The sequence below is a fragment of the Mchenga conophoros genome, linkage group LG7 (genome assembly GCF_057382185.1).
Source record: "Mchenga conophoros isolate Kocher_MC1m ecotype Shallow Benthic linkage group LG7, M_conophoros_male_GT1.1, whole genome shotgun sequence".
Taxonomy (NCBI): Eukaryota; Metazoa; Chordata; class Actinopteri; order Cichliformes; family Cichlidae; genus Mchenga; species Mchenga conophoros.
In genome coordinates this window covers 5385861-5412640 of record NC_140532.1, presented here as the reverse complement: position 1 = coordinate 5412640, position 26780 = coordinate 5385861, and the positions used below count along the sequence as shown (strand labels likewise).

At 37.5% G+C, this 26780-nt stretch overlaps 1 pseudogene across 1 annotated transcript in view; it reads right to left on the bottom strand.

Annotated features, from left to right (window-relative positions):
• Window positions 1-2806: 2806 nt before the first annotated feature.
• The window catches only part of ptprjb.2 (protein tyrosine phosphatase receptor type Jb, tandem duplicate 2), a 53621-nt pseudogene continuing 29647 nt past the window's right edge, over window positions 2807-26780 (bottom strand). The window contains exons 15-46 of the transcript XR_014893258.1: window positions 26520-26768; window positions 24972-25232; window positions 24342-24590; window positions 22794-23054; window positions 22177-22428; window positions 21129-21389; window positions 20503-20751; window positions 18955-19215; window positions 18337-18585; window positions 17286-17546; window positions 16655-16915; window positions 15728-15985; window positions 15067-15339; window positions 14537-14806; window positions 13425-13685; window positions 13031-13285; window positions 12371-12637; window positions 11883-12143; window positions 11543-11794; window positions 11067-11336; window positions 10699-10962; window positions 10183-10440; window positions 9729-9816; window positions 9575-9628; window positions 9276-9363; window positions 8789-8879; window positions 8438-8514; window positions 8101-8235; window positions 6335-6451; window positions 4755-4915; window positions 4498-4633; window positions 2807-4405 (exon numbers count right to left, since the gene is read on the bottom strand). The product of XR_014893258.1 is annotated as a protein tyrosine phosphatase receptor type Jb, tandem duplicate 2 (transcript). The remainder of the gene's footprint in view (window positions 4406-4497; window positions 4634-4754; window positions 4916-6334; window positions 6452-8100; window positions 8236-8437; window positions 8515-8788; window positions 8880-9275; window positions 9364-9574; window positions 9629-9728; window positions 9817-10182; window positions 10441-10698; window positions 10963-11066; window positions 11337-11542; window positions 11795-11882; window positions 12144-12370; window positions 12638-13030; window positions 13286-13424; window positions 13686-14536; window positions 14807-15066; window positions 15340-15727; window positions 15986-16654; window positions 16916-17285; window positions 17547-18336; window positions 18586-18954; window positions 19216-20502; window positions 20752-21128; window positions 21390-22176; window positions 22429-22793; window positions 23055-24341; window positions 24591-24971; window positions 25233-26519; window positions 26769-26780) is intronic.

The following is a 26780-nucleotide window of genomic DNA, read 5'->3' as shown; positions in this document are numbered from 1 at the left end:
ACACAGGGAGCTATGGCGCCACCTGTGGCCGTAGCAGCGTACAACACCAGCTGCATGTGACCTACAAGATAAACACCGGCACACATTTCCGCTTCAGATTCAGTTTCACGTCTGCTTACATTTACTATTGTCGAAAACGCTTGTACACAAACTGGGACCAGTCAAAACGGACAAACAAAACTTCATAAGTGAGAATTTCCTACTGACATATACATTATGTTTTTAATGAAGTGTATTACATAATGTAAACATACTCCATGTAGAAAATAAAAATATACAATCATAAAATAAGTTTACATGCAATATCAGATACTCTTTAGGCAGCACACTGTTCCCTGCCAGTGTATGTCATTTTGTTGTAGTAAAATGACAGATGAAGACTTTTACTTTTGCGGGGTTGATGTGTAGCTAATTTCATGTCCCAGAGGTGGGCATTTGAAGTTCATCCAGATCACATATTGGGCATATTTTTTATAAATAAAAATCTAAATGAAATTAGAAAAAATAAAGTATAAGATCTATACATGCTAATCTGGTTCGATCTCAAATCTAGAGTCTCAGTTCATCAAGATGTTGCAGAGAATTTTAGCATTAAATATTCATATTAGATAAATGTAGATAGTAAAGATAAAGACTCTCAGACTCAGTGAAGTGTTCATATAGCTTGGCAGAAAAATTATAAGAGCAAACATTTTCACACAATTTTTTTTATTATAAATGTATAATTCATATTTGCACATACAGTTAGGTCCATATATATTTGGACAGATTTCCCAGAATGAAATTCAAATGAAAAAACTCAAATGCACCTTAAGTGTAGCCTTTCAACTTTAATTTTTTAGGTAGAATAAAAACATTGCATAAAAGTGTGAGGAATTTTTTTAACGCAATCCCTTAGTTTTAGGGTTTCAAAAGTAAATCGAGAAATTAAAAGACTAAGAATAAAAATTTCATTTCTAATACTCGAAAGCCCTTTGCTGGTATTGAAGCCTGAAGTCTTGAACTCATGGAAATCACCAGATGCTGGGTTTCCTCCTTTTTAATGCTCTGCCAGGCCTTTACTGCTGCAGCTTTCAGCTGGTTTTTGTTTGTGGGCCTTTCTGTCTGACGTTTAGTCTTCAACAAGTGAAATGCATGCTCAATTGGGTTAAGATCAGATGACTGACTTGGCCATTCATGAATATTCCACTTCTTTGCTTTAGCAAACTCCTGGGTTGCTGTATGTTTTGGGTCATTGTCCATCTGCATTATGAAACACCACCGAATCAATCTGATTGCATTTAACTGGATTTGAACAGACAGCATGTCTCTGAACACCTCAGAATTCATTCAGCTGCTTCTGTCCTGTGTCACATCATCAATGAACACTAGCGTCCCAGTGCCACTGGCAGCCGTGCACACCCAAGCCCTTGCACTGCCTCTGCAAATCTAGCCTAGTCCAACCTAGCCTTTCTATTCTTGAGACTTATGTGTGGCTTGCAGTTGCAGTGGAACTCTGGATTTACTTTCTTGCAGTCTTCTCTTTATGTTAGACTTGGATATTGATTGGCCACTTGGTTGTGAAGGGATTTCTCTTGACCAAGGAAATGATTTTGCCATCCACCATCATCCACCATAGATGATGGTGGATGATAGACATAGACATCCAGGTCTTTTCGTGTTGCTTGGTTCACCAGTGCTTCCTTTCTTTCTCAGAATGTACCAAACTCTACATTTTTCCACTCATAATATTTCTTGGATGTTTTTCTTTTCTTTTCTTGCATTTTAAGGATGGCTTGTTTCACCTGCACGGAGAGCTCCTTTAACTGCATGTTGTCTGTTCACAGCAAAATCTTCCAAAATGCAAGCACCACACCTCAAATTAACTCCTAAACCCTTCATCCAATATCAATGTGGATACCCTCAAATGAAAGCTGGGAGTCTGCACATTATGTCCATGTCCATTAACTATATTCGGAAAATGTCTTAGTAAACAGGCAAAAAGCAGAACTTATGTCCAAATATATATATGGACCTAACTCTAATCCCTGGTCTTTACATAGAAATGGCCATATTTAAACTGTAGTGAAAAAGAGTGGTCTAGTACCTTTGCCTAGATCAGATGACAAATATTTCATTTTCTCTTTACTGTTGTTTTATATTCAATTTCAGAGAAGGTTAGAAAAAACATCCTAGTGTAATCCATTATGGTGGATTTGTGGCATATAAGCATTTGAGGTCTTTTATTATTAAATTTGGATCACCCAGTTATCTTTTGTTCTATTTTAATTTTCCAATTGCAGGTCAGGATTTATGTTCAAAATGGGGCATTCAAATGCCAGATCTACTTTTTAAACATCGAACTTATGGACCTGAGAGGCATGAGACAGAAATTATGTCGGGAAGTGGGGGAGAAAAAAGTAGAAGCCTGAGAAACTGCAGGCCTATTTAAGCTGACATGCTGAAAAAATCTTACATTTGTAGAAAAACAATGCTGTGTACAAAAAGTGGTCTTTTAAACCACCTCAATACTGTACAAAGTCTTGCAACAGAAGGCCTGATGTGCTGAGCTGTAAAACTGTCAAAGTCTCCTTGTGAAAAGCTTTTTCCTTACAAAGTAAGAAACAGACATGGTATTATTTATTCATCCGTTGAGGGTGCATTTATCTACCTGCAACCTCAAATTGAATAATTCAAAGGTGTAACACCTCAATCCTGCTCTGTAGCATGCAGTCATGTATTGTGTTGGTCCTTTTGATCCTTCCATTTGACTCAAACAATTTGGAAACTATATACATAATGAGTTTATCAGACATGCTGCAGTAGCTGTGACACAGTGTGCAGTTTGTTTATTTTCTGAGTGATGAGCTTTGTAAATAGATCCAAACTCACAATTGTCCAGAGGTAACATTAAAGCAAGCATATGAATCTTTAATCATATTGAAGCTGAGGGATTTAAACAATAAGAGGAGTATTACGCCCCTATTTTCCAGAATTTATAATATATATAATCCCATTTCATATGACAGGTTAAAATGTATACAAAATTTGAATCCTTGCCTTTTTCTATATATATTTTCACATTGTACCATCAAGCATCATATAAAATATCCTAAAACCTTAGTAATTATTATACATATTTTTCATTTAAAACCCAAATGCTTAAAATAGCTTTAAATACACTATGATAAAATAAAAATACGTTTTAAAAAATATCTACAGGCGTACTCTTTTACTAAATTATCTTTAAAAAAGTAAAGTATCTGCCTCATGGAAAATCCTGTCCTTTAAGCCTGCACTTCTCTGGCCATTTTAACATCACAGTATTTCCATACAAGGATCGGATATGTAGCAGGAAGTGACATAACATTACAGTTTCCGTGAGGAATGCACAACGTAGAAAATAAGGAAAAAAATGGACTAAGTTCGTCAAAGTACAAACACCATAGATGCTAGGAACATGTTTAGTTTAATTGAGTTCCTGAGCTTTTTATTGAGGCAAGTAAAATTGCAAAAATAAAATTGTAATAAAAGTATTGTATGTATAAAGAAATAATCCGAACAGTCTACAAAGCACTGGCCAAAATATTAATGCTACTGAAAAAAACATCTCCATAGTAGACAGTGTAGAAAACAAATGCATCCAGTGCATTATTCACAATACAGTGCATACATGTGCAAAAGGCTCCTTCATTTAAACACATTGCAGAGTTCATGTTGGCTTAAAATATGCACAAACAGACAGCTGAATTTCAGATGTCTGTCTTTTCCATTTGAAGACATAAGAGTGCCACCTATTGGTGAACTGGTGGAAAAAACTCTTTAAAAGGCACACTGTCTTCATAACAGCATTTGTTTTATACAAGGCAAAGGTTATTATAAGTTTTTCCTGATCAAAAATACCTGTACAGCATCCATCACACTACCTGAGCAAAAAGATCTAATTATCAGTGAGTCATATACACTATTAAGAAGCATTTATAAAACATCTGAGCAATACAAAAATATACAATTATAGCAAAGTGTCCAAGACACATAATCCATTATTGCAGCTCTACGTACAGTTTCGTCCACTGTCAACATTCATAAATCGTAACAAATAAATATCAAATAATCTGAGTTTGAATCCAGGAAGCTAGATGACTGTTATCAAAAGCCTAAAAGGTATAAAAATAAATCCAGGAAAATGTGCTCACAGCCTCTCCTTCACAGATATTTGCTCAGTTTCTTTCTAAAAGTGAAGAGAGATGGAAGAACTAATGGACTTCTGGGCCTATGAGTTGTGGTATCCGTTTTTGGGAGCCCCCTTTTTTGGGCCTATATTTTCATAGATTGCCGCGGTGTTTTGGTAGATTAGATCCACATTGGTCCCCGTTCTCGACCGGATGATGTCCAAAGCACACTGGTTTAAGAACACATACTGGTCCTGCACATATGTCAAATGCAAAAGTTCATTGAGATATGGCATATTACTCATCACGTCAAACAACACACTACAGTGAATGTGAACATTCCTACCTCTGTCTGCACCATAAGCGGTCGGTGCATGCGCAGATCATGAACAATGCCGAACACATCCACTGTATTTTCTCTTTCAATCTGGAAAATCAGTCTGTCTATGGCTATAAAGGTACCTGTGCGCCCCACACCAGCACTAATCATAAAGAACATAGAAACACAGATATATAAATATATATATATATATATTTTTGAAAACAGGTCACACTGGATAAATACAAAGTTGTGAGTGTATTTGCATGTGTGCTCTGTCAAACCTGCAGTGGACCACTGTGGGCGAGTGTTTTGAGTACTGGTTCATGTGCTCTCTGACTAAATGTCTGAAGCTGATGAGGAGCTCTGTGGTTTCTGGTACCCCGTGATCTGGCCATGCTGTGAAGTGGAAGTGACGAACTGCTCGGGTTTCTGCTGTTTTCACCTGAAGGACAAAACAGCAAAGCACCTCAAAACAGCTGAAGATCCTCAAGACACAATAACACATACTAGTGATGAGAATTCCAGCTCTTTTTAGAGAACTGGCTCTTTCAGCTCGGCCCACTATAAACAGCTGGCTCTTTCGGCTCCCAAGCGGCTCTTTAGGTTGTTTTGTTGCTTTAATTAATTTATTGTCAATAACAATATAAAGTTATGCACAAAATGAATTACTAATGTAAAAAATAGCGGGTTTTTTTTATTTATACATGTTTATTATATAAATATGCTTTTATTTATTCACTTCACATAAAATGTAAAAAATAAATTTTAAAACATATAAACATATTACAAAAAACAACTATTTACAATTCAACTTTTAACTATTTAAATGTTCAGCTTTTTCTGTTTCAACAAATTTAAAGTGAAAAAACACAAAACACTTCAAACCACAACACAATAAAATATAGAAGATGCCGCAATTGCTGGAAACTGGAATTGGCTGGGCCGCGCTATGAATTATGGGATAGGCCGGGCCAATTCCAGTTTCCAACTATGGCGATAGCTACTTAGTTTTAATATTACTTTCTGGCTCACAAAATAAACTTAAGATAAGGCAAGAACGTAGCTGTGTAAACTTCAAATATCTGCTCGGTTTATCAAGACATCACATATTGACAAAAGTGCTCCGACGTTTTCGGACACGTTCTTGCACCAGTTTGAAGTTTTGCGAGTTCATCTTAATTTTTTTTCTCCCATGTCCCTCGCAGGGCTCGGTAAGAGAGAGGGAGGGTAAGAGAAAGGAAAAAAATGAATAAATAAATAACACGGCTCGCGATAAGGAGCCGGCTCCCATCGTTCACTTCAAAGAGCCGGCTCTAAGACCCGATTCATACTCGACTGATACATCACTACCACATACCTCAAACGGTAACTGGACAACATGACAAAAATGTGTTGCAAGGATTTATGTTTTAAAGCAAAAGCAAAAGTGCCTTTTTACAACAATCAAAGATACAAAGTATTAGTTATATAGATGTAAACAGAGAGAACTTCAGTCAACACTGACCTTGTTATTACCATAGATTTGTTAAGACATTGGAAAGTTTAATAGGTAGTCTATTTTGGTTGCAGGACGCCTACTGTAAACCATGTTAAATATTCAGGGACCATAGGGTTTTCCAATCTAAAGGTTTCTCCCTTTCCTAAAAATACTTCTGAAAAATGATAAATATTTATTACAAAAATAATTTACAAATATGGATATATGCTGTATGAAGTATGCTTCCTTCCCATTGTTACCAAATGCTTGGTGATAGGGGGTCGTGTAATTGTTGGGCTTTCTTCTATTATTGTAGTATATTTATCTTTAGCACTGACACTATATAGACAAAACAATATTGAAACCAATGTGAAAACCACTCACATTTTTAATGTCAAAGTCCCTGAGGGTCCAGTCCTCAAGTGTTATTTCAGAGGTTGCTTTTACAATGATGTTGTCATACCGCTTGGTACCAGAACTCCAATACTGCTCACATTTTACCTGGAAAGGAAATGTTTTAGCTTTAAAAAAAACCTGCAAACATTGTAAAAATAACATTTACATAAAAAAAAACACTGTAAAAACATCTATCGTTTCATTTTACGCTATCATTTATTTCGTGGTGTCGCAAAATAAAAAGTTTAAGGCAATATTTTTTCAACGTTTTGTGTCACTGCAGTGGCTATATTAATTTCTTAAAGTTCTCTCTTTCTCTTATATTTAATATAACCACACTACAGACGGAAAAGAGCATGTTTTTACGCGTTGTCGTAGCAACAACGACGGTAAAACCATCGCGTGTCAGCTTGTTTATTTCCCATACAAACCTTTCACAAGAAAGCTCAAGATCCTGTTGAGACTTTTCAAAATAAACTGAATCACATGAAATAGTTTGCAGAGTGTTTACGGATGAGAAGCTAAAAAGAGCTGTCAGAAGCTCAAAAATAAACCTTAAAACAGGCTTTCACCACAGCACGCCGTGTAATAAATACTCACAAAGAAAACGGCAGCCATTACAACTTATGACTAAAAATGTGTCGTTTATGCATCTGTTAAAACACTCGACTCCAGGTACACGACGTCCAGCTGTAAACACTTCACGCAAGTCGCCCGAGATTCACAGAATTTACAGAAAATGTTAAAATTTTGTGATTTATATCGTAGTCGGGACGATAGATGTATTATATCGGGATATGAGATTTTGGTCATATCGCACAGCCCTACTAGAGCTACAGGGGAACATCACATGACTGTATAGAGCGTTATTAAATTTATTGCCAATGCAATCATATGGCACATTGACTTCTGAGGACATTTTAGACGGCACTCATCATCAAAAAGGTTGCCGACCCCTGGTATAGATGGAAACATATGAATAGATCACAGGGATTCTAACTTTTTCCTCAGCTGTATTGTTTCATTCTTGGCCTCTATTAGACTCATTCTGAATGATCAAAATAACCCTCGTTTATCTGACAACTGGTGTTGATACTACCCATGTCTTAAACGGTGTCCCTTCGTGGTCACGTTCCCTTTATGACAACTTTCTTCTGATTAGCTGTCCATTGCAAACAAAAAGTTTGGGCAGCAAGTGGGTGGGATTACTGTGGTCACACTGATATCATACAGGTGTATAGAGTGGGGTTATGCAATCCTGCCATTAAATTACAGCTTACATCCACCAAGATCAGATGATTGAAGTAGCAGCAGGAGAGGAAGGGGGAGAAAGAGGCAGTCGCTCCATATATGTATATCGGTTGATAAGCTTAACATGGGAATGCTTTAACATTTACTAACATTCAGAGATGAACTTAAACACTTGCTCTACTTCTCTCTGGGATAACTTCCACGGAGATGAAATGCCGGGTTGGTAGCGAGGCTCCAAATGCTCAACCAGATCACCAACAGGTCTCGCACGCCACAGCCGCTCTATCACGTGCTCCAACGTGCTACGGTTATGAGCTGAGTTATGCCACGTCGCAAGTTTTGTGAGATTTAAGGGATCGGATTACATTTTTTATTTCTCTCCAATATTCGATACAGTAATTTAGGTCAGTATTGGACCGATTCAGACACGTAATATCAGATCAGTCTATCCCTACTGTAAACATGCTTGTCCTGCTAGTTGTGGTGTTTTTGTTAATACTCACTCGTCCCTGTTCATTACAGCGTGTCAGCATGACCAGAGTCTGCACATTCTTCTCCCAGATCATCCTCCAGAAATCGTTGACCGTGGTGGGTAAAGGACCTTGAGCTGCAATAAACTCCTTCCTCGAGTTGTAACCCTGCCAAATAAAATGTGAGCTCAACCACATGAAACAGCAAGTTGGATTTTTCTGAGACGTTTTTCAAAGCAGAGTTTACATGAAGGCAGAAACGTTTAACAAATGGCAATGTCAAGAAGCAAAGTTATATTGCTCAGTAGGATGCTTGCTGATGCTGCAATGACTGTGGCAGAGAGCTGCCTCAAAAAGTGTCAGTACGCACCGGCATGTAGTTAGCATTGATGTAATCATCAGACGGACTTCCATGGAGAATGGAAAGTTTCACCCTAGAAGAGTCATCTAGGAGGTGAACAAGAGGGTAAATGAAATGTAAGAGATGAAATTAAAGGGAAATGTAATGAGCATGAAAGGAATTAAAAATTATTATTGTTAAAAAAAAAAGTATTAGAAATTATTTTCCTACACTGTTATGCATTAATAGATGCATGCTATTTTTTGGTTCAAGGCACAAACTAAAATGGTAGCAGATGCTGTAAGGCAGGCAATGATATTGTTTAAAGAGTGAGGGTGTTATGGTCAAAGCAGCAGAGATGGATTTGTTAAAGTGACTCACATGGAAGCACATTGTTGTAGCGATTCTTAGGCTTGTTCTCCACATTCAGTGCATGTAACTTTGACTGAGCTGTGCCAACAACCTTCAGGTCCTTTAAAATACAGAGAAAAAAAGTTGGTGGCTACATGTGGAGTACCAGAGAAGCAAATGAAACTTTTTCCGGGTAGTTTTTCTTTTTTTTGCCCTTTGCATTACATTTCAGTATTATTTTGGCTCATTCTGGTAACAGTAATTACATTTGATTTTGTTTCAGTTGCACCTCTCCAAGATGTCTCTTTTCAGGCAGCAAAAAGCTTTTGGAGCACTGTAAGTAATACTGTAAAGCTGTACCAGGAATGATTTATTGCTGTTATACTGACATTGACACTGGTGAGTGTGTCTAGAACACAAATTGTTAAAATAAGAAATAAAAATAAAATTGTTCTACTATGAATAAGTATATTTACAAATCAAGAGTCAGTTAATATATTCAGTTTTGGGGATTTACCTCAAATTCTTCTGCAAAGCCACAGTTGGAGTCTGCTCTCTGCTTCTTGTAATAAGCCTCAAAGTCCTCCACACTCACGGCCACACTTCTGCTCAAACCAAAGTTTAGGCAAGAGTGATAAGGTGCTTTCAGGAAAGAATTAATATTTGGAAGATATGCTGAAGCTTTGAGAGTTAAAAAATGTTGTACTTACACTTTGGCTCTATAAAAAATGCAAAAAAGAAGAATAAGTAGCAATTAGAGGAACAATTGTTGTCTAAGTATATCATACATACAGTACAACAAAATGATAAAAATACAAATTTTACCTTAAAGATTCAATCTGGATGTCTGGTGATTCTTTTTTGGCTAGCCTATAGGAGCAGATAAAGTATATAAACTGTAAATATAGAATTTATTCATATACACGGATATTTAATGAACATGTTTTTATCACTGGTGATAGTGGCAAACCTTTTCCAGTAGATAATAAAGGCGATGAGGACACTGAAGAGAATGAGAAAAACTGCTACTGATACAGCAACAGCAATAGTAGTGATAGCTACAATGTTTGGAAAAAATGTAACAGAGAAATGAAGAAAGATTTCATTAGGCAGTCGTAAAATTAGAGTCGTTAAACATCCTTGGATCAATCTGTAGTATGAAACTATTGTGTGTGACACCATTCGATTGCACCTAGCTAGCAGAATTTACTGGCTCTTTGATAAAAAAATAAAAGTGTACTATCAACTACAGCTCAACCAATAAAAGCAGTCACAGACAAATGAATGCATAGATGTTTTTGAGCACCATTAAGGAAAAAGGATTTTATTAGGAACTGGTATTTTCTATAAAAGGCTTCTCTATGTATCTCAAACTCTAGTTTTTAAGTACATTAGAACACTAATATTATTACACAAAGCCTTACCTATGCCTGTTGAGCACTCGCGATACACAGGAATGCTGGGATTTCCATGGCTTAGAGTTATCACAGTCACATTATATATAGTATTGTGGTTAAGGCCAGAAATGGTATAATTGCAAGATGCAGTTGCACTGATGTTGTTTCCATTTACAATCATCTGGAAGCCAGTGTGTTGGCCATGGGGTGTGGTACATGACAAGATGATTTGTGCAGTATTGTCGTTTGGACCTTGACAGCCTAAGATTGTCACTGGGCTTGCATCTGTAGCATGAAACAGAAATAAGGAAAAAACAGAACACCTCTAATGAACAAATCTGTCAGTTCTATTAAAGTATAATATTTCTATCAAATATCTAAAGAAAATACAAAATATGTTTTTGACAAAATTTTATTTGTCAAAAACAGATTGTTCAGTTATCTTGCACTGATATTGGTGACAGTGGAATCATCAAAATTACATTTTTCACATGTAAAAGATAGGTGACAAAATTTTGCAGAATTATTACTTAGTGTCCGTACTTGTGCATTTGGTGATCATTACTGGTGCACCCCGTGTTTCATCAGAGGTCTCTGTGGTGACATAAATACTGTAGCACTGACCAGGTTCCAGGTTAATGATAGTATAATTAGTTTGTGTAACTATGAGGTTCTGCATTTGGGAATTAGTTTGATTCCAGGACAAAACGTATTTATAGCTGTTCTTGTAGTCAGGTGGATTGGTCCAGTTGACTGTGATGTATGTCTCTCCTGGAGTGGCCGTGAGCTCCTGCACTGCCTGTGGTCCTGTCAGACATTAGAGAGATATTAAAGTTAATTCATACAGTAATAATGAAAGAGGAGACTGCCCAAACTTCTCCAATACTTCTTTACAGAAATGAAAGCCTTACTTGTTGTGACCATGTAGACATAAACTGTCTCACTCTGAAATCCCAGTTCCCCCACAGTTTTCACAGAAATGTTGTAGGAAGTCCCAGAAGACAGGGAAGAGATGTTCATTCTGGTGTTTGTGGTATTTATATTGTTGGATTTCTGGGATGACGTGTAAGTCAGCAGGTAGTAGAAATTAGCACCGGTCATCAGAGGCGCCTCTGTCCATCGAGTTTCAATGGAGCTCGTTGTTTTATTCAGGATCTCAATCGTCCCAGGAGGGTTAGGGACTGGAGGAAGGGGGATGCAACATGTTACCTTATGTAAGTGCTCACTGTTTTAATTAATTTTGTTTTACAGTTGTTTAGTGTAGTGTCAAATTAAACTTTATCAGTAACAGCTAAATTCTCAAAACCTGCTGAAGTAAATAAAAACATACATACATATTAACATAAATGTGACTACACTCAAAATTGAAGACATTTATTCTACTCACGAGTGGCGTTAGTAACAAGTTCAGATGACGCATTGAAGGGTCCACTTATTGTGGTTAACATTACGCTGTACGCTCGTCCAGCTGACAGGTTTTCAAACTGATAGGATGTATTCAAAGAGTTCAGGGATTGAATAGTTGTATTACGTATTAGCTGCAAACTGTAACGCTCCACATTTCCTTTAGGTTTCGTCCATGTCACTGTGATGGAACTATTCGAATGACCTGAGATAGTGGGCTGTACTGTCTCGGGCTCTGTTGATGTGATGAGAGAACAAAGGATTAAAACATGTCAACAATGATAGTCTGACAAAGAAAACTAGAAAGGGCAGCTGAGTCGTACTCGTGTACTGAGAAGTGCAGACTGTTTGTCCTTCAATGCCATTTGCTGCCATGACAGAAACACAGAAGGTACAGTTGGTCCCAGGGTCGAGGCCTGAGATCTGTATGGTTTCTTGTCCCAGGGTGTTGTTTTTGTAGGCACAGCCTGATGTAGCAACTCGATATTTATAGTCAGCCCTGTACTCAGCTGGCTTCGTCCAGTTCAGATTTATAGCAGTTGTGTTTATGGTTTCAGCCTCCAACTCAGTAATACCGTATGGCCCTACAAACACAGGAGGAATTATTATTATTATAATAACAACAGCAGTATTATAGGCACATGAACAGCACTTTTCTTATAACAGCTCTCTTTCACTGGAATAATGATAAACTACCCAAGCTCAGCTTTTGATGGTTGCTGACTTTGGTTGTTTTTACTGATTTAGTTTGAGTTTAGTATCGTGGATTTCCAGGAGAAGCAGAGATTCTGACAACATATACTGTACATACGTGTGAAGTAAGACACTGTCACAGGATCTGCCTGAGTGCCATCTGCTGTCAGTGTAGTGACAGTGAAGTTGAAGTTGCTCCCAGAACGAAGATTTCTGATTGTTGCATTTTTTATGTTCACATTTAATTCGTTTACAGTAACATTGGACTCGTTGGTGACCTGCACCCAGTAAGAGTAGCTTAATTTGCTCTCCTGCTGTGCCCACACCAAGGTCACTGCATTTGTAGTTATTTCTGTCTGAGTCAGATTGGATACAGGAAATGGTCCTGAGAAAATGAGACAGATGAAAAACCTGTGATTGCTGCTACATGTTCCTCACACTCAGAGGAAAAAGAAATACGATAAATAGTATTAACAATATTACTATTTTAGAAAAAGGACACCTGCATTACATCTATGTACTCAGCATGTCGTACACAGACAATTGATTCCAAACATTTTAAAATCTGTCTGAATGACATTTTGTTGTCACTACATCCCAAAAAAGTAAACAAAACAAATAAAAACAAACAAACAAAAACAAATACAAAGTGTACCAGTCAAAATAAACTCTATCCTTTTTCTTTCACTCTGACAAACTCAATAAAAATAAAATAATTAAAAAAACCAGGAAAATCCACCATAACAATCACAATCTCATCAGCTGTATGTCTACTCACTGGTATAGTTTACTGTTGTCACTGATGTACTTTTATATCCCATCACACCCACAGTAACAACAGAGATATGGAAGGGGCTTCCAGATGTGAGGTTTCCCAGCAGGAACCAGTTGTCTTTTGTCACAAAGGTGTTGTTAGTGGTGGTGACACTAAAGTTGTATTGATTGTGGTTCATGTTCTGTGGAAGGGCCCAGGTGAAGTTGATGGAATTAACAGTCTGAGATTGCACTGTGATGGAGCCAGGAGGGTTGGGAACTGAAGAAGGAGAAGGATTTGATTATTTGATTGATTAATTCAATTAATTCAAACAATACATGCATTTTTAAAATAGGTGTTGATAAAAAATGCTGAATATACAATTTGAGGTAGAAGTCAGATTGTCAATGAAACTCACAAGTTGCGCTGCAGACAGGTGAACTGTTACTCTGAAAAGGTCCACTTTTGGTGATCAAGTGGACACAGTAGATTACTCCTGGTGTCAAGTCCACAAAGACTATGTTTGTAGTTTGATTGTTTACATCCGTGCTGTTCACTAACTGTCCAGCACTATTTAGCACAACACTGTAACTGGAGACCTTCCCTGTCACCAGTGTCCAGCTCACTGAAAGGCTAGTTGTGGTTCCTACGGCTGTAATGTTTGAGACTGCTTCAGGCACTGGAAAAAAAAGAACATTCAAATTAAATGAACATTAGTATTGGACTAATAGGGGCTGAGTAGTAACACAAAGAAAATGTCGACCAAATTACTTGTTTTCTGACCAAAAACATGTTTAAAGATTTACTTTTAGAAGTTTATATACCATCACTAAAACCCTGATGATGTTATATTTTGGCTCGGGGTTGAGACCTTTCACAGAAAGGATAGAAACTAAAGAGCAAAGGTATCGAGCTAACAGCTACTGATTGTCAAACAGGGAGGAAAATTTTTTATGAAAATTGTAGGCTTCAGCTTTACTGAAGCTTCTATATCTGCCTGCGGTGCCTGGAACTCTTTTCTCTTATCAGTTCCCCTTTAAGAAAAAAAAATGCTATCCATATAAATAATACAATATCACATATAACCAAGCTCTGACAGTCTGTTGGGGATCACTATAAATTGCAAGATGGATTAGGAAGACTTGACTTTGAAGCACATTTCAGAGATTTTTAAGACATACTTGTGTAACTCTGTGTATTTGACCCCTGCTATAACTGTGAACACAGAAAATGTGTACAGCTCTCCAGAGGTCAGATTATAGAAGGTGTACGTCTCATTCTTTGTCAAATCATTCTTTATCTCGCTGCCACTCTTTTTTGCTATGACCAGGTAGGAGTAGGAAGGCTTGTAATCATTTTGTCTGGACCACGTTAGCTTGATGGAGGTCGTGGTCACACTCTCTACTGTGATGTTGGTCACAGGTTTGGGCACTGTAGAAATTTTCAGTTTGAAGTATTCAAGTGACAAAACACAGACCAAACAGCACTGATACTTCAACAGTTTGACTGAGTTTATATCTTAGTTCTTACTTGTGTAACTGAATCCCTTCTCCACCGTAGATTCACTTCCTTCTGCAGCTTTCGTTCTGACTGTGACACTGTAGTTAGTTCCTGGGCTTAGATTCAGTACAGAAATGCTGTTATTGGTGATGTTTGTTGAGTAAATAAGTCCTCCTGTGTCATTGTAAGTGTCAACTAAGTATATATAATACGATTTGACCCCCAGTGGATTTGACCAGTTCACATTTAGTGAAGTAGTAGATTCAAGGCTGACTATTAGATTCCTCACTGGGTTTGGTACTAAAAAAAGACAAATTGGAAAACAATGTTAAACAACCGAAGTTAAATGATTTGCACTTATTACATCAAAGATCCATGTTACATGTCATACCAAACTCTTCACACCATATTTCCTCTCTATATCTTAACAATAAACTGTCCAACACTAACACTCATATTATATGTTGATTAATATGAATTGTTCTTAGGTGCTAGCCAGTAAAACCATGCATTAAAAACAGACAGTCTGACGGCTTTGTTTTTCTCTTTGTTGTACTTACAGGTAAAAGAAGAATTCTGAACAATCGTGCTGCTTAAATTTCCAGGTCCAGTAGTTTTTACTGTTACAGTGTAATTGGTTCCAGAGTCAAGGAGTGAAAGCAAAGTGTTATTTTGAGTGGAAGTTGTGTTTTGACTGAGACCACCCACAGCCTGATAGGTGATACTGTATATGATGCCTGGAGCGCCGATCATCTCATCAGGTGTTGCCCACTGCAGCTGGAGTGAGGAGTTGCTCCGGCTACTAAAGATGATGGACCCAGGAGGTTTGGGAACTAAAGGGTACAAATAACACCATCTTAAAGTCATTTTGCTATTTTAAAGAAGTACAAAACAGTTCAGTCCCATAAAAATGTAATAAAATAAGTATACTCCTATGTTTCCAGATAGGATGCCAACCTTTATCTACACAGTTACAAAAGGGATCAAATAATTTCAATGTGATGTTTTTTTGTTGTTGTTTCTGTTTTTAACTGTTTAGGTGTTTCTGCATAACGCATTTGAAAACAGCAATTGAATATAATATTTTTGTACCCAATTTAACATTTATTATCACAAGAATCTCATTATTCATGTTTGAAGCATTCTAATGGTATCCAGAGTTGTTCTCAGGGTCTTCAAAAACATGGTGATAAAGAAAAGAGATTAGGTTGTTGGGCTTACCAGTGGCAAATGACACCTGGTCAGATGTATTCCAGAAGTTTCCAGCAAAAGCAGTCACTGTGATATTATAGAGTCTCCCGGGTTTTAAATAGGTGAAACTGGTTGTTGTGGCCATTGTTTGACTGGAGTTTGTAAACACTAAGTTTTCATTGGATATATTGACCTGATAATAACTAATGTTTCCTCGAGGCAAAATCCAGCTGATGCTTAAGGTGTTGGTTCCTTCTGTAACACTAATGTTCCCAGGCTTTTCAGGCCCTGTAGAATAAAGATGTAAATGGCATTTTAATAACACAACAAATGTCCAAACGTTTGGACAGCTATACTGTAAATATATTTTAATTTCCTTCACTACTCAAAATTATGGATAAGGCATAAAGTGTAGAGCTTTAATTTGAGTAGGTTTATATTAACATTTAAAGAAGAAGTTGATTGATTTTAGTTGTTTCATTGTTTAGGGGAGTTTAAAAGTAACGACACAAGCAGCTACTTGACTTTGCAGTTTAAGCTTCACCTTCATTTAAGTCATAAAAATTAGATAAAGACAATCTGACTAAAGATCAGCACTGGTACAATCTCATCCTCTGTATTATTCAGTCTTTTTTATTTTTTTCTAGCCTATATTGCAAAAAATGTCAATATAGAAGTTTTAAAATATCACCCTATTAGAGATAAAACTATAACGATTATTGGAGCTGTTACTCAAACACAGAGCGAGCACAACTACAGCTGTTATATGAGGACACATCGGTGAGAGATCCAACCTTCTCACTTCAAAGGGCTTCTTCTTCTACATCTGGATTTCTTCTTCTACTTTCCTTTCAATTTAACTTATCTTATGATGATAGAAGACTCCTTATTTTACCAGATATTCTCAGCAGACAGTCACTAATTCAAAGTATGAAAAACATTTAAATGCTCGCTTACTTGTGTAGATGGTGACAGTAGCACTCTGTCCTTTAGTAGAACCATCACCAGCCACTGCAGTGACATTTATTTCATACTGGACACCAGCAGTCAGGTTAATAATATTATAAAATGTCTCATTGACATTTAATGAGGGACTTGTTCCTCCACCTGTCCACTGTACTTTATAGAAGAAGCTGTTTCCCACTGGTTTAGTCCAGCTCACAAACATAGACGATGTTGTGACGTTAACAGCAGAGAGACTCGTGACTACTTCAGGCTCTATGAGTGGAGAGTACATGAGGAGGAACAAGAAAACAAAAGAACTGTTAGAACAAGAACAATAAGCAGTGACTGCAACAGGTAAGAATCAAGACTGAATTAAGAAAGACCTGAGAGGATATGTGAATAAATCAAAAACTTAATTTGGTAAAAAACAAACAAACAAACTTGTCACTCATGGACAAAAAGTGCTTTTAGATTTGAAGTCTTCCTGTAAAAAGGATTTCATTAATTTTTGAAGTAACTGCTTCACTAGAAAAAAAACTATCCTAAAAAGCTGACAAATAATAAACTACAAGATAAAATGAAACAGTGACACAGTACAGAGCACGAGACCCCAGATCAGAAATGGTCATACTCTTCATCTTACTTGTGTATTGAGAAAGTGTTGCTACGTCACTTTGTGTGCTGTTATCTCCAGCCACTGCTGTGACAGTGAAAGTGTAGTTCACTCCAGGAGTCAGCTCAGTGACATTTACTTTAGTTTCAGTCACAGTCTTATTCATGTTTATTGTTCCATCTGTCCACTCTACTCTATAGAATGACCTTTGACCCTGTGGCTCAGTCCAGTTCAGAAATATAGAGGACGTCCTGGTTTCACTGACAGTAAGATCATTCACTTTCTCGGGTTCTGTGAGTTACAGAGAGGAAGATGCAAAAATAACAAGATTGAGAGAAAAACACTGACAGCATTTGAAAAACATTGATTACAAATTGATTCAGAAGTTGAATTCCTGCACATCCTGTTTGTATACAGTGAAATTAACTCTGCAGCTCCCGTAGTTTGCTCATCACCAGCCACTGCAGTAACTCTAAATCTGTACTGCATACAGGCAGTTAGTGCACTGATGGTTATTTATGTGTTATTCACACTGTGATTCTCATTTAAATGTCTATCTGTCCACTCTACAAGATAGAAGCAGCTGTTTCCCTCTGCTTCAGTCCACTTCAGTGATACAGAGGACGTTGTGAAAGCAGTAACACTGAGTAATCTGACTACTTCAGGCTCTGTAAGGGAGAAGTCACTACATGGGTAACAATTAAAATATTGGCTCAAGTCTTCTCCGTCTCAAAGTTACAGTAAAAACACACGAGCAGCAACATGCTGACCCTGTAACATTTCATGCAGCTGGAAGTTCAGAGGAAGATCTAAACTAGACGTACAAAAGAAATGCAAACCATTATTGGAGCTGTTACTCAAACACAGAGTGAGCACAACTACAGCTGTTATATGAGGACACATCGGTGAGAGATCCAACCTTCTCACTTCAAAGGGCTTCTTCTTCTACATCTGGATTTCTTCTTCTACTTTCCTTTCAATTTAACTTATCTTATGATGATAGAAGACTCCTTATTTTACCAGATATTCTCAGCAGACAGTCACTAATTCACAGTATGAAAACATTTAAATGCTCGCTTACTTGTATAGTTGGTGACAGTAGCACTCTGTCCTTTAGTAGAACCATCACCAGCCACTGCAGTGACATTTATTTCATACTGGACACCAGCAGTCAGGTTAGTAATGATCTTAAACGTGTCACTGACATTTACAGAGAAGTTTGTCCACTGTACTTTATAGAAGAAGCTGTTTCCCACTGGTTTAGTCCAGCTCACAAACATAGACGATGTTGTGACGTTAACAACAGAGAGACTCGTGACTACTTCAGGCTCTATGAGTGGAGAGTACATGAGGAGGAACAAGAAAACAAAAGAACTGTTAGAACAAGAACAATAAGCAGTGACTGCAACAGGTAAGAACCAAGAGGACTGAATTAAGAAAGACCTGAGAGGATATGTGAATAAATCATAAAATTCTTTTTAACAAAAAACCCATGTCACACATGAATAAAAAGTGTTTTTAGATTTGAAGTCTTTCAAGTCACAATAATTTCTATAATTTTTGAAGTAACTGCTTCACTAGAAAAAAAAAACTGTCCTAAAAAGCTGACAAATAATAAACTACAAGATAAAAAATGAAACAGTGACACAGTACAGAGCACGAGACCCCAGATCAGAAATGGTCATACTCTTCATCTTACTTGTGTATTGAGAAAGTGTTGCTACGTCACTTTGTGTACTGTTATCTCCAGCCACTGCTGTGACAGTGAAAGTGTAGCACACTCCAGGAGTCAGCTCAGTGACATTTACTTTAGTTTCAGTCACAGTCTTATTCATGTTTATTGTTCCATCTGTCCACTCTACTCTATAGAATGACCTTTGACCCTGTGGCTCAGTCCAGTTCAGAAATATAGAGGACGTCCTGGTTTCACTGACAGTAAGATCATTCACTTTTTCAGGTTCTGTGTGTTACAGAGAGGAAGATGCAAAAACACGAAAACTGACATAAATATATTTTAAAATTAGAAAATGACACCATCAAATATGAAGCAAATTTAGTAAAGAACACCTAAGGGATAGCATTTGAAAAACACTGATTACAAATTCATTCAGATGTTGAATTCCTGCATATCTTATGTGTATACAGTAAAATTAACTCTGCAGCTCTCATAGTTTTTCATTTCAGTGACAATGAGATCCCTGACTAATTTAGGCTCTGTGAGTAGAGGGTAATTGCATGAGAAGTCAATTCTATTCAATTTTATCTTCTTTAAATAGAGCCAAATTAGTTAGCTCAAAGCACTTTAGTAAAGACCCTACACTAAAAGAGAGAAAACGGCAACAATCAAACAGCCTCCTTTGTGCACTTGGTGACTGTAGGGAGGTAAAACTCCCTTTTAACAGGAAGAAACCTCCAGCAGAAACAGGCTCAGGTAGTGGCAACCATCTGCCACCTTAAAGGCCTGTGTTACATACAACACTAATAGAGACAGATTGATCATTTTTTAGACTGAATCATTAATTCATTGTAGAATTTATTTGAGCAAAAAATGCATGGGAATTCCTGCACATCCTGTTTGTATACAGTGAAATTAACTCTGCAGCTCCCGTAGTTTGCTCATCACCAGCCACTGCAGTAACTAAATCTGTACTGCATACAGGCAGTTAGTGCACTGATGGTTATTTATGTGTTATTCACACTGTGATTCTCATTTAAATGTCTATCTGTCCACTCTACAAGATAGAAGCAGCTGTTTCCCTCTGCTTCAGTCCACTTCAGTGATACAGAGGACGTTGTGAAAGCAGTAACACTGAGTAATCTGACTACTTCAGGCTCTGTAAGGGAGAAGTCACTACATGGGTAACAATTAAAATATCAGCTCAAGTCTTCTCTGTCTCAAAGTTACAGTAAAAACACACGAGCAGCAACATGCTGACCCTGTAACATTTCATGCAGCTGGAAGTTCAGAGGAAGATCTAAACTAGACGTACAAAAGAAATGCAAACCATTATTGGAGCTGTTACTCAAACACAGAGTGAGCACAACTACAGCTGTTATATGAGGACACATCGGTGAGAGATCCAACCTTCTCACTTCAAAGGGCTTCTTCTTCTACATCTGGATTTCTTCTTCTACTTTCCTTTCAATTTAACTTATCTTATGATGATAGAAGACTCCTTATTTTACCAGATATTCTCAGCAGACAGTCACTAATTCACAGTATGAAAACATGTAAATGCTCGCTTACTTGTGTAGTTGGTGACAGTAGCACTCTGTCCTTTAGTAGAACCATCACCAGCCACTGCAGTGACATTTATTTCATACTGGACACCAGCAGTCAGGTTAGTAATGATCTTAAACGTGTCACTGACATTTACAGAGAAGTTCGTCCACTGTACTTTATAGAAGAAGCTGTTTCCCACTGGTTTAGTCCAGCTCACAAACATAGACGATGTTGTGATGTTAACAGCAGAGAGACTCGTGACTACTTCAGGCTCTATGAGTGGAGAGTACATGAGGAGGAACAAGAAAACAAAAGAACTGTTAGAACAAGAACAATAAGCAGTGACTGCAACAGGTAAGAACCAAGAGAACTGAATTAAGAAAGACCTGAGAGGATATGTGAATAAATCAAAAACTTAATTTGGTAAAAAACAAACAAACAAACATGTCACTCATGGATAAAAAGTGCTTTTAGATTTGAAGTCTTCCTGTAAAAAGGATTTCATTAATTTTTGAAGTAACTGCTTCACTAGAAAAAAAAAACTGTCCTAAAAAGTTGACAAATAATAAACTACAAGATAAAAAATGAAACAGTGACACAGTACAGAGCACGAGACCCCAGATCAGAAATGGTCATACTCTTCATCTTACTTGTGTATTGAGAAAGTGTTGCTACGTCACTTTGTGTACTGTTATCTCCAGCCACTGCTGTGACAGTGAAAGTGTAGCACACTCCAGGAGTCAGCTCAGTGACATTTACTTTAGTTTCAGTCACAGTCTTATTCATGTTTATTGTTCCATCTGTCCACTCTACTCTATAGAATGACCTTTGACCCTGTGGCTCAGTCCAGTTCAGAAATATAGAGGACGTCCTGGTTTCACTGACAGTAAGATCATTCACTTTCTCGGGTTCTGTGAGTTACAGAGAGGAAGATGCAAAAATAACAAGATTGAGAGAAAAACACTGACAGCATTTGAAAAACATTGATTACAAATTGATTCAGAAGTTGAATTCCTGCACATCCTGTTTGTATACAGTGAAATTAACTCTGCAGCTCCCGTAGTTTGCTCATCACCAGCCACTGCAGTAACTAAATCTGTACTGCATACAGGCAGTTAGTGCACTGATGGTTATTTATGTGTTATTCACACTGTGATTCTCATTTAAATGTCTATCTGTCCACTCTACAAGATAGAAGCAGCTGTTTCCCTCTGCTTCAGTCCACTTCAGTGATACTAGGACGTTGTGAAAACAGTAACACTGAGTAATCTGACTACTTCAGGCTCTGTAAGGGAGAAGTCACTACATGGGTAACAATTAAAATATCGGCTCAAGTCTTCTCCGTCTCAAAGTTACAGTAAAAACACACGAGCAGCAACATGCTGACCCTGTAACATTTCATGCAGCTGGAAGTTCAGAGGAAGATCTAAACTAGACGTACAAAAGAAATGCAAACCATTATTGGAGCTGTTACTCAAACACAGAGTGAGCACAACTACAGCTGTTATATGAGGACACATCGGTGAGAGATCCAACCTTCTCACTTCAAAGGGCTTCTTCTTCTACATCTGGATTTCTTCTTCTACTTTCCTTTCAATTTAACTTATCTTATGATGATAGAAGACTCCTTATTTTACCAGATATTCTCAGCAGACAGTCACTAATTCACAGTATGAAAACATGTAAATGCTCGCTTACTTGTGTAGTTGGTGACAGTAGCACTCTGTCCTTCAGTATAATTATCATCACCAGCCACTGCAGTGACATTTATTTCATACTGGACACCAGCAGTCAGGTTAAAAATATTATAAAATGTCTCATTGACATTTACAGAGAAGTTTGTCCACTGTACTTTATAGAAGAAGCTGTTTCCCACTGGTTTAGTCCAGCTCACAAAAATTGCCGATGTTGTGACGTTAACAACAGAGAGACTCGTGACTACTTCAGGCTCTATGAGTGGAGAGTACATGAGGAGGAACAAGAAAACAAAAGAACTGCTGAGCCAAGAACAATAAGCAGTGACTGCAACAGGTAAGAACCAAGAGGACTGAATTAAGAAAGACCTGAGAGGATATGTGAATAAATCATAAAATTCTTTTTAACAAAAAACCCATGTCACACGTGAATAAAAAGTGTTTTTAGATTTGAAGTCTTTCAAGTCACAATAATTTCTATAATTTTTGAAGTAACTGCTTCACTAGAAAAAAAACTATCCTAAAAAGTTGACAAATAATAAACTACAAGATAAAATGAAACAGTGACACAGTACAGAGCACGAGACCCCAGATCAGAAATGGTCATACTCTTCATCTTACTTGTGTATTGAGAAAGTGTTGCTACGTCACTTTGTGTACTGTTATCTCCAGCCACTGCTGTGACAGTGAAAGTGTAGTTCACTCCAGGAGTCAGCTCAGTGACATTTACTTTAGTTTCAGTCACAGTCTTATTCATGTTTATTGTTCCATCTGTCCACTCTACTCTATAGAATGACCTTTGACCCTGTGGCTCAGTCCAGTTCAGAAATATAGAGGACGTCCTGGTTTCACTGACAGTAAGATCATTCACTTTTTCAGGTTCTGTGTGTTACAGAGAGGAAGATGCAAAAACACGAAAACTGACATAAATATATTTTAAAATTAGAAAATGACACCATCAAATATGAAGCAAATTTAGTAAAGAACACCTAAGGGACAGCATTTGAAAAACATTGATATCAAATTCATTCAGATGTTGAATTCCTGCATATCTTATGTGTATACAGTAAAATTAACTCTGCAGCTCTCATAGTTTTTCGTTTCAGTGACAATGAGATCCCTGACTAATTTAGGCTCTGTGAGTAGAGGGTAATTGCATGAGAAGTCAATTCTATTCAATTTTATCTTCTTTAAATAGAGCCAAATTAGTTAGCTCAAAGCACTTTAGTAAAGACCCTACACTAAAAGAGAGAAAACGGCAACAATCAAACAGCCTCCTTTGTGCACTTGGCGACTGTAGGGAGGTAAAACTCCCTTTTAACAGGAAGAAACCTCCAGCAGAAACAGGCTCAGGTAGTGGCAACCATCTGCCACCTTAAAGGCCTGTGTTACATACAACACTAATAGAGACAGATTGATCATTTTTTAGACTGAATCATTAATTCATTGTAGAATTTATTTGAGCAAAAAATGCATGGGAATTCCTGCACATCCTGTTTGTATACAGTGAAATTAACTCTGCAGCTCCCGTAGTTTGCTCATCACCAGCCACTGCAGTAACTAAATCTGTACTGCATACAGGCAGTTAGTGCACTGATGGTTATTTATGTGTTATTCACACTGTGATTCTCATTTAAATGTCTATCTGTCCACTCTACAAGATAGAAGCAGCTGTTTCCCTCTGCTTCAGTCCACTTCAGTGATACAGAGGACGTTGTGAAAGCAGTAACACTGAGTAATCTGACTACTTCAGGCTCTGTAAGGGAGAAGTCACTACATGGGTAACAATTAAAATATTGGCTCAAGTCTTCTCCGTCTCAAAGTTACAGTAAAAACACACGAGCAGCAACATGCTGACCCTGTAACATTTCATGCAGCTGGAAGTTCAGAGGAAGATCTAAACTAGACGTACAAAAGAAATGCAAACCATTATTGGAGCTGTTACTCAAACACAGAGTGAGCACAACTACAGCTGTTATATGAGGACACATCGGTGAGAGATCCAACCTTCTCACTTCAAAGGGCTTCTTCTTCTACATCTGGATTTCTTCTTCTACTTTCCTTTCAATTTAACTTATCTTATGATGATAGAAGACTCCTTATTTTACCAGATATTCTCAGCAGACAGTCACTAATTCACAGTATGAAAACATGTAAATGCTCGCTTACTTGTGTAGTTGGTGACAGTAGCACTCTGTCCTTTAGTAGAACCATCACCAGCCACTGCAGTGACAGTTATTTCATACTGGACACCAGCAGTCAGGTTAGTAATGATCTTAAACGTGTCACTGACATTTACAGAGAAGTTTGTCCACTGTACTTTATAGAAGAAGCTGTTTCCCACTGGTTTAGTCCAGCTCACAGAAATTGCCGATGTTGTGACGTTAACAACAGAGAGACTCGTGACTACTTCAGGCTCTATGAGTGGAGAGTACATGAGGAGGAACAAGAAAACAAAAGAACTGCTGAGCCAAGAACAATAAGCAGTGACTGCAACAGGTAAGAACCAAGAGGACTGAATTAAGAAAGACCTGAGAGGATATGTGAATAAATCAAAAACTTAATTTGGTAAAAAACAAACAAACAAACAAACATGTCACTCATGGATAAAAAGTGCTTTTAGATTTGAAGTCTTCCTGTAAAAAGGATTTCATTAATTTTTGAAGTAACTGCTTCACTAGAAAAAAAAAACTGTCCTAAAAAGTTGACAAATAATAAACTACAAGATAAAAAATGAAACAGTGACACAGTACAGAGCACGAGACCCCAGATCAGAAATGGTCATACTCTTCATCTTACTTGTGTATTGAGAAAGTGTTGCTACGTCACTTTGTGTACTGTTATCTCCAGCCACTGCTGTGACAGTGAAAGTGTAGTTCACTCCAGGAGTCAGCTCAGTGACATTTACTTTAGTTTCAGTCACAGTCTTATTCATGTTTATTGTTCCATCTGTCCACTCTACTCTATAGAATGACCTTTGACCCTGTGGCTCAGTCCAGTTCAGAAATATAGAGGACGTCCTGGTTTCACTGACAGTAAGATCATTCACTTTTTCAGGTTCTGTGTGTTACAGAGAGGAAGATGCAAAAACACGAAAACTGACAAATATATTTTAAAATTAGAAAATGACACCATCAAATATGAAGCAAATTTAGTAAAGAACACCTAAGGGACAGCATTTGAAAAACACTGATTACAAATTCATTCAGATGTTGAATTCCTGCATATCTTATGTGTATACAGTAAAATTAACTCTGCAGCTCTCATAGTTTTTCGTTTCAGTGACAATGAGATCCCTGACTAATTTAGGCTCTGTGAGTAGAGGGTAATTGCATGAGAAGTCAATTCTATTCAATTTTATCTTCTTTAAATAGAGCCAAATTAGTTAGCTCAAAGCACTTTAGTAAAGACCCTACACTAAAAGAGAGAAAACGGCAACAATCAAACAGCCTCCTTTGTGCACTTGGCGACTGTAGGGAGGTAAAACTCCCTTTTAACAGGAAGAAACCTCCAGCAGAAACAGGCTCAGGTAGTGGCAACCATCTGCCACCTTAAAGGCCTGTGTTACATACAACACTAATAGAGACAGATTGATCATTTTTTAGACTGAATCATTAATTCATTGTAGAATTTATTTGAGCAAAAAATGCATGGGAATTCCTGCACATCCTGTTTGTATACAGTGAAATTAACTCTGCAGCTCCCGTAGTTTGCTCATCACCAGCCACTGCAGAAACTCTAAATCTGTACTGCATACAGGCAGTTAGTGCACTGATGGTTATTTATGTGTTATTCACACTGTGATTCTCATTTAAATGTCTATCTGTCCACTCTACAAGATAGAAGCAGCTGTTTCCCTCTGCTTCAGTCCACTTCAGTGATACAGAGGACGTTGTGAAAGCAGTAACACTGAGTAATCTGACTACTTCAGGCTCTGTAAGGGAGAAGTCACTACATGGGTAACAATTAAAATATTGGCTCAAGTCTTCTCCGTCTCAAAGTTACAGTAAAAACACACGAGCAGCAACATGCTGACCCTGTAACATTTCATGCAGCTGGAAGTTCAGAGGAAGCTCTAAACTAGACATACAAAAGAAATGCAAACCATTATTGGAGCTGTTACTCAAACACAGAGTGAGCACAACTACAGCTGTTATATGAGGACACATCGGTGAGAGATCCAACCTTCTCACTTCAAAGGGCTTCTTCTTCTACATCTGGATTTCTTCTTCTACTTTCCTTTCAATTTAACTTATCTTATGATGATAGAAGACTCCTTATTTTACCAGATATTCTCAGCAGACAGTCACTAATTCACAGTATGAAAACATGTAAATGCTCGCTTACTTGTGTAGTTGGTGACAGTAGCACTCTGTCCTTTAGTAGAACCATCACCAGCCACTGCAGTGACATTTATTTCATACTGGACACCAGCAGTCAGGTTAGTAATGATCTTAAACGTGTCACTGACATTTACAGAGAAGTTTGTCCACTGTACTTTATAGAAGAAGCTGTTTCCCACTGGTTTAGTCCAGCTCACAGAAATTGCCGATGTTGTGACGTTAACAACAGAGAGACTCGTGACTACTTCAGGCTCTATGAGTGGAG